We start from the raw sequence: 8,907 nt of genomic DNA, 5'->3' as shown, positions 1-8,907 counted from the left end.
AATCGAATCTAAACGAAACAAAAACAGAAACAAAATGAAATGAAATTGAGCAAAATGCGTAATTTAAAATTGAAATGGTTACATACAAATGTATATCAATGAACTTTATTTCATTTTGTTTCTGTAAGTATCGTTTCGGTAGATTTCGTTTCATTTCGTTTCGTTTCTATATCTTTTAGCACTTTACAGGTACCCGGTTTTATAGACCTGATGAGAGTGTATAAAACCATAATTGACCTTATCAGAAGGCTTAACTGTATATTATCTATTATTTGCCATTTAATCAAAGGCAGTTGGTAAGATATAATCGTTACATAGTTTGTAATAGACCTAATATGGTTTATATGCGGTCGTGTATTCCATATAGCGCTCGCCATTTGAAATTTGCTGTCCCCTATAAACTATATAAGATTAACTACAAACCATGTAATTAATGCATGTATATACTGTAGAGGCACATGTATTCGTTGGGTTAAAATGTCGTTGCTTTTAAACCATATAAAAGTACGTTGGGATCTAATTTCGTCAAATCGTAATATCACGGTCTTATCCTACATAACGACCGATAACTCTATAAGCAAGCATTGTATAAACCGAGCACGTGGAATTACAAATTCCAGTGTGATTGTCTCAATGTTTCCATTTAGTACATTTAGCAAAATTCAGTAATGAGCTGAGTAGTTCTAACAATTTGATTTTTTACACTTTAATCGAATTCCCAGTCAATCTGTAGATCATTCCTGGTGTGCGTACATGCCTTTGATGAAATGGGTAAAACGTTCTAAAATATTAACTGAACCTTCATCCCCTTGACTTCCTTCTTGAGCTTCAACCAAAAAATAAGCAATTGCTATAACTCAAGTCAATAATGCAATCGAAAGATTGGTCGATTCTCCAAAATCATCGCTGTCAAAACCCTGAAAACGTAAACGGGGGGAATATGGCTCTTACACACCTGAACATCAGGCGAAATTTGCAAAATTGTCCGAGGAAGTTGGTGTAACAAAGACATCAATGAAAATGTTTCAAGGAAAATGAAAAACGAGTTTCAGAAACAACAATTCGTAGTATGAGAAAAGATTATCGGAAAAAAAGTGAAAACTATTCAGAACAAAAATATATATATATTTTAAAAATAATAAATATCCAGAATAAAATCACAAATTGATCCAACATACTGCAAACGTTTTCGCCACTCCTGGGTCTTCAGGCAGTTATGTACAGATGACTAATATGTAACGTAGTAACATCAATAAGCAAAAGTTTATTATGACGTCACAATAACATTGAAGTAGCGGAAAGTTAAAGTCACAGAGCAAAAAGGCGTTAAAATAATAATTTCTTCATATTTTCCAACTGTTCTAAAATAGGGTAAAGTCGTTTTCATCTGTTAGAATATTTCCGTTCCTTGGATTGCGGGTCACAACAGAAGCAAGTTTCCCGTCGTTGTTTGGAGTATTAGAAGACCGGCGAGGATTACGTAGAACATGTAATGGAATTTGTGTCGCTCTTTTTAATCCAGTGTTGATTAGATTTATCGGGTATTTCTGTCGTTGAAGAAATAATTTTAATTCTTCCAGACGTATGGATCGTAAGGTTTTGTCTGTGATAATTTTTCACATTATCCGTGCTAAGTTAAACGGAATATATTGTTTTGTGTGGAAAGGGTGGCATGTTCTAATTTGCAGATACTGGAGTGTGTCCGTGGGCTTACAGTATAAATCCGTTGTTATACATGACCCATTTTTATAATACGTAGATCTAAGAATGGAAGTTCCTTGTCACTCTTTTCCATCGTAAATTGTATTGATTCCCTTAAAGTATTTAGTAATGAATGAAATTTTCTAAGTCGTCTTCCCCTTTAGCCCAGAAAATGAAACAGTCGTCAAAAAACGTTTCCAATTGGATTCTATATTGGTACTAAGTTCGGTATCAAACACAGCCAGGAATGGCGAAAATGTTTGCAGGAAATAGGATCAATTTGTGATTTTATTCTGGATATTAATTATTTTTAAATTATTCAAAACCTGTACCGATTAATTTTTTGTTGTATTGGGAAATTATATATATATATATATATATATAGAGAGAGAGAGAGAGAGAGAGAGAGAGAGAGAGAGAGAGAGAGAGAGAGATGCACCTGCGCTTGAAATAATTTAAAAAGTAATGGTTACGGCGTTAAAGGAGTAATGGCCAATGTAACTGTTTGATTGCTTTGGCATTTTTAGCAACAAAACGCATACAGTGATGAAAATAGTTATTGCATTATAATTTGGGGGACTATGGTGTCAAATCATTTTAAATTTCATCAATTTAGACTTATTTGCCTTGTAACACAGAGAAAACTCAGGTAAGATGTTATCAACATTCCCAAAATGTATTGTCAATATCATTTCGTGTATCATTATTATTAATTTATCTGTTTATTTGTTAGTGGCATATATTATAAATATCTAACATTATTTCTAAAATAACTGTTACATGAAGCATATATGATAATTACAATATAACTTATACTGAGTCACTAAAAACATTTTTTTTTTCAAATCCAGTAGTTGCTACTAAGTACATGTATATAACAAAAGTCCAGAGTGATGGATTTGAGCAGATCATTCCAATCACGTATTGAATTGTCTTCTTGCCTTCCTTTAGTTAAATCCTTATTATAAACAGTCAGTGAATAACTAGAAAAATATATACTGATACTTTATAATTATAATATTAACAATATTATATAACAAAAAATCATCCATACATCATTAAATTTATAAAATGATTCGACAGTTTACTTCAAAATATTTAAAACAAAAAAGGTTGGTTTGTTTTAAATACGACATAACTGTAAATGTAAAACTTAATGCTTTATTCAACAATTTTATCCAAAAATATCAAATACTCAGGTTTACTTTACTTACCTAGCCTAGAGAGATGAACATTACTAATTCTAGCATATTCCCGACTTTTGTCGAATTGTCCGAGGTAGTGGCACATTAAACTGACCAGATGGGCTATTTCTGGAAATTCTTTGCACATGTTTTCAATGTCGTCCATATATTCGATCAAGGGATACAAACCCCTGTATAAACGTGATACATACCATGCATGTTTGTAGTATTGAATAAGGTTCAGTTTTACTATTCGTGTTTGATTTTCTACTTCATTTTTCAACCCAGTATCTTCCATACTCTCCAAATGAAAAGAACTTTCTTTCAACAACTCTTTAACGCATCTTATTGCTGTAGTTATTGATGAATCCGCAAGTAACCAGTTTCTCTTGTACAATTCCTTTTTACTAAATTCATACAAAAAATGTGCTATTTCAGTTAAATCTCTCGAGTTTTCTGTGGGATATTTAAGCCAGTTTAAATTTTGGTCAAGTTTCCAAGGTAAATGAGTTTGAAGACAGTCCTTTTCCGTATTGACATTCATTTCCGATATATTAGTCCCCATTTGAGTTTGGAGTATCCTAGAAAGAATAATTTTCGATGACTTTTGTTTAATATTTCTTATAGCTGACATAAAAAAGTCTGGAAAATTTGAATTTGCATGTTTTACTTCTGTATGTGATACCAAAAGACTTTGCTCAAACGCGTCTTCTAAAATATCAAACGCTGTTTCATAGAAACCCATTTTTGCCATGACTTTCGCTGTTGATATTGAATGAGGCAAAAGCAAATCACAAAATGCTACACTCATGTTCTTGGTTTTTGAATATGATTTAGCGTCACATAATACGCTTTTAATCAGGTTAGGTGCGTATTTAAAACCATGTTTCTCTCCGACCATTTTTATAACGTCGGCAGGAAACTCACGAATGTATTCACAAATAATACATAAAGAATTGAGGTCTTCCTCTCTAATAGTGTCAATAAGATTGAGCTTTGGCATGAAGTAGTTGGGAAGAAATCTTGCTTTGAAGCAAGACAGCAACGATCCCAGAACATTCAAAACGCATGCACTGAAATTCGTTTCCCAAATCCTAGATGGTATTTCTTCGCACACCATAAAGAATACCGACTTTAAGTGCTTCGTTTTGAAGGGTAGATATTGCACCATGCATTCAATCATTGACTTCAATACATAAAAGCCATGTAGCTGTGCATTTGTTAAACTTTTGAATATCAAATGTTCTGACATGGAGAAATTGAATTGCCATTCAATATCCGGTAACAAACTTGTTCCATGTGATTTAGGAATCAATGTGCAACCTGTTTGATTTATTTTTTTAATAAGTTCTTCTGAGGGAAAATCACATCTTTTCTTTTTCTTCCATCTGGGAATAAATGGAAAAGTTTGACAGAGCACCCCGATGTATTGGATTCTTTTTTTGAACCCAACATTGATTTCAAATTCAAGAGTATCAGGAATGCTAAATGCTTTTTGATACATACTTGATCCAATTTTTACAAACTGGTCATTGTTTTTGCAATGGAAAGACGACGGAAGTCTTAGTCTGCAGTACCCGGGCTGGGTATCTGAACAATCAACGAACAAATGGTCTAAAAATGGTTCACCTGTTTCTACATTAGTGTCAAAAACTGCATCTATGTTTTCTTTGAAAACAACAATACGAGCAATTTTATCTTTCATTGTGGAAGACGCTTTTTGAGTCCATGATATGTCCTTCAAGATGACAGCACTTTCGTCTTCTACAGACCCTAAATAATGAAACACTCTACCAAAAAGTTTATACCAGGGATGGGGAATGATGAACTTCTTTTGAAACATTTTAAATGGAGCTATATGTTTCAATATAAATGACAGGTAAGCCAAGGGTATTCCTGAAATGCTGTCAATGAGATTCTGATCTTTGATCAAATGTGTACGAGTATCTACAAAATATAACATTCGTGTGAAGAAAAACTCTAAACACCAATATTAATGCATTTCAAATAAAGAAAAAAAATCATAAAAAATTATGTTTTAAGTTAATAACATACCTTCTGTTTCCTCTAATTGTAAAAAACAGCCAGAATAAGACATAAAAATATGCTCAAAATCAATGGGTTTATTTGGGTTTAGTCTCTCAGCATTTTCATTTAGAGAAATGCATTGCAACACGAATTGGGCAGAATCTGCCAGAGAAGAATTTGCGGAAACCCCTTGTGACATGAATGCAAGTTTGCTGTCAACCAATTTCCTCCTCTCATAAGATGTTTTATCAGAACATACCAGTAAGATTCTATGAATCTGCGACTCTGAAATAAATTGTTTTTGTACAGCATACATGTTAATAGAAGAATAGTCTTATTAAACAGATTTTTAAAAAAAATCAAATAAACTTACTGTAAGGTAGTTCCATCCTCCAATTTAGGGAACGAAGACTAAAATAGTGAGATTGTCCAACGTAACAAAGAATGATATCAAATTTGATTGACGCCTCTACGTTTGTTTTAGCAGCTACTTCAGTTTTTCGAATATCGTTGTTTGCGACATTGTAGACACAAACATGAAGCAAAAAACATTCAGCCAATGCCTGAAGAATAATGTGATCGCCCCACTCTCCTGATATTTCCATTCTACATAAGTAATCCTCCCATGTCTCTCCAGTCAAAAAGGAAGAAGTGTGTACACCATACTTTGCTGGATTATTCTTCAGATAGCTACACAAGAGTTAAGAATTTTAAATACTTAATATAAACTGTGTCCTCACTATTTTAGGGACATGTTAAGTCTACTTCAATCTTATATTCTTGTTCTATTATGATTGCATCTTCAGGAAGTCCTACAGGTAATACTAGCACATTGTTACACATGTGTACTGAATGGTTTTTTTTTTGGTTTTTTTTATAAAAATGTTCTCTTTCAAGATATATTTATTATAAACTCTAAATGATACCCTGCGCAAGCGTGGGATTTAACACTTTACACACTATTATCATATAATGCTGAATATGTTGAACCGTATTTTTATTCGTTTTTGTATTTACTTTTTTCGATTTTTCCTTACCTTATTCTATAAAATCGAAATTAAAAACAAACTTCATTGTTTGATATTTAGAGGCACAGGCAGGGATGAAAGTCTAAACTAAAATTGATAATATATAAATGTAATTTTTTCATTGTATTTATTTCAAATCAGAGAATGGGTATTAAGTGTATTTCTCTCTAAAGGTTCTTTTGGTCAATTTTCTATATAATTTTTGTTACTCTACCAAATAAGAATTTCAGATAAAAGACTGTTTAGAAAAACAATCTGGAGATATGGAAGGGGGGGGCATCCCAATTAAACTGATAGACGTTAAATACAATAATCTGCTAATTAATGTTTACAAATTAATGTTTAGGGTTTACATCCAATCTGTCGTGGTATAAAACAGAATGAAATTGAAACACGCTAAGGTTTTTCATTTTTATATATCCATTTGCATGCATATTTTAAACCAAAGTTGTCAGATTCAAAGCCCTACACTTTCCGCCATGAAGTCAATTATTCAACCCTTTTCTGGCATAAATCTGAAAATTTAAGTGAATTGAAAACAAAACTCTAGAAATGTAATTACTATTTGAAAACTCAACATCAGATTTGTATTTTTTCCACCTATTTATCATGAAAACAAGTAAATGCAATTTATTTGTGTTATGTTATACATATGGGATTCTTGATATTATTTGTCAGATAATTTATCGGAAAAAAGTGATGTGCAAGTTATGTAAAGGTCACAAAGTGATTTACACAATTAACAGTTGCGGAAAGATTTTTTTCCATTGTTCAATACCAGGAAAATACTAGTAGTTCATATAAACTTAAAGTTATTAGATACTCTGATAACAGAAATAACTATATTAAGTTTGCTTATTTTAAGCAAAACTTAATATAGTTATTATTATTGCTTGTTTTGCTTTGTAGATTTTATAGCACTTTGGAAATGCCTTTAGAATTATTTCAGTAGGTCTCTACAGATACTAGTTCCTAGCATTTTGAACACATTAAATGCACATGATTTACACATTGACTAAAAAGTAGCGTTTTCATAGAACTCTTTTATAATACAGAATCATCTTCAAACAAACCCTCTTTTAGTATTCATTCTCTAGGATGTGACACAATCAAATTTGAATTTTGATAGTTTGAAGCCTTTTTTCAAGCAATATCGTTTTCAAAAAAAAGCAAATTAAATTTCACCATCAGGTCTTTCTTTTAAACATATGAAACAAAATTTATAAGAAATGGCCAAGAAAGTATTCATAGCTTTTTATAAGGAAAAAGCTGTCATAAAATGGGAAATTCATCAGATCTGTTGTAGTTTTGTTTAACAGCAAATGAATATAAATGAACATAAATTTCTCAGGTAGAATTCCTGAGAATTTTGTTTGTTATATTGTTAATTGTTATATATTTTATTGATACAATACTTTGTTGTTATATATGCTGTATATTTTTTATTTTATCCTCTGAAAAAAAATTAAGTATTTTCTGAACAATATGTGACCTCTTGTTCATATCATGATGATGTTCATTTTTGTAAATCGCATGGGGCATAAATTATTAATAGAATATTTATTTTTTATATCACGAGGTAAAGTGCTTTACGAATATGTTCATTAGAAGATTATGCAAATTTTGATATTTTTGTAGCTAGCGTTTTATGAACTTTATCTATTTGATTGATGCATGTTTACCTTAGAGCTGTTTCACGTAACGACACTTCGGTATGTCCCGGACATCCATTGATCATTAATTGATCTGCAACAGCACGAAAGAGACAGTTTCCATCGCCATAAACATCTTTAATCTCAAACTTGTTTTCTTTAGCAAACTTCTCAACTAATGGCGTTATTAAAGGTGATTTTATGTATTCGTCTTCATTGTGATACAAAAGAAAATACAAAAGGGTTAATGCAATGTTAAAAATCTACATGCAGTCATTTAAGTATACTTAATATATAAATAAAATAAACTGCGATAGACTGAATAAAATTGTTTACTGTGGGTGTTTTCGGCTCTGTCGGCTTTTAGATAGCTAGTAAATGTTTGCAATAAATGATAAAAATGAAAAAAAAACCCTAAAAATTCGATAATTTTTTATCTTAGTATACACAATATCTTACTTTCTAAAGTACCGATGAAGTTATGCGGCGGATGGTATAGTTTGCATCGCATACAAAAGTTACTTTTAATTGATTCCTCTCTCAGATTTTCCCAATATTCATCTTCACTGTCAAAATAATCGACTTCGTCTACACTGTCCATTAATGCATCTCCTTTTAAAGATGACAGAATCTCATTGCCGTCTTTGTCCGTGTCTTCGTTGGTGTCTGTCGCTAAATCTAAATCATGCGCGAGATGCCCTGAAGTTATTATACTTTCAGAAACGCTTTTGTTTGATAAAGAAACAGGCCAATTATTTGTTGCCGTTCGAATAAAACAGTTTTCAAAAACGTCAGATAAATGTTCATCGGCTCGTTATTTGCTGTACTTCTCCAAAAGTCTTTAGGATTTCCTCTCTGTTTCTTCTTTTCAATTAATTGAAGAACACTCACTACCGACATAGTTAATTCACAGTATTTTGTTAAGTCACACAATGCTAGAATTTTTCAAAATATATCTTTCCATTTCTGGTCTTGCTTACAAAATATTTTCTAGCCGCATATACATTTGAATAACACGTCTGGAATACTTTATATCCGCAAAAATTCATTTCCTGTTGTTTGCAAACTTAGAATATACACTGCTTATATGCTGTGTATGTATGTAAATTTTGTACTGAACTATACTTTTGTTTGAAAATGCAGAATGATATTTAGGACATTCCTTACGCCTCCTTGTACGGTTGAACATCTTAATAAATTATATCAATAAATACATCATGCAGCATCTTCAAACATCATAATTTCAAAATTATTTTACTATGATGGCATTGATGGCATAATAATAATATCAATGAATTTATTTACAAACTTGCG

General features: G+C 31.6%; 1 pseudogene; it reads right to left on the bottom strand.

The window, feature by feature from the left end:
* Nucleotides 1–2,179: 2,179 nt before the first annotated feature.
* On the bottom strand, nt 2,180–8,599 carry LOC128160550 (uncharacterized; annotated as a pseudogene).
* Between the last annotated feature and the right edge of the window lie 308 nt (nt 8,600–8,907).

Source organism: Crassostrea angulata, chromosome 8 (genome assembly GCF_025612915.1).
Source record: "Crassostrea angulata isolate pt1a10 chromosome 8, ASM2561291v2, whole genome shotgun sequence".
NCBI classification, from domain to species: domain Eukaryota; kingdom Metazoa; phylum Mollusca; class Bivalvia; order Ostreida; family Ostreidae; genus Magallana; species Magallana angulata.
The sequence above is the reverse complement of the archived record's forward strand: the minus strand, read 5'-3'. Positions and strand labels throughout refer to the sequence as shown.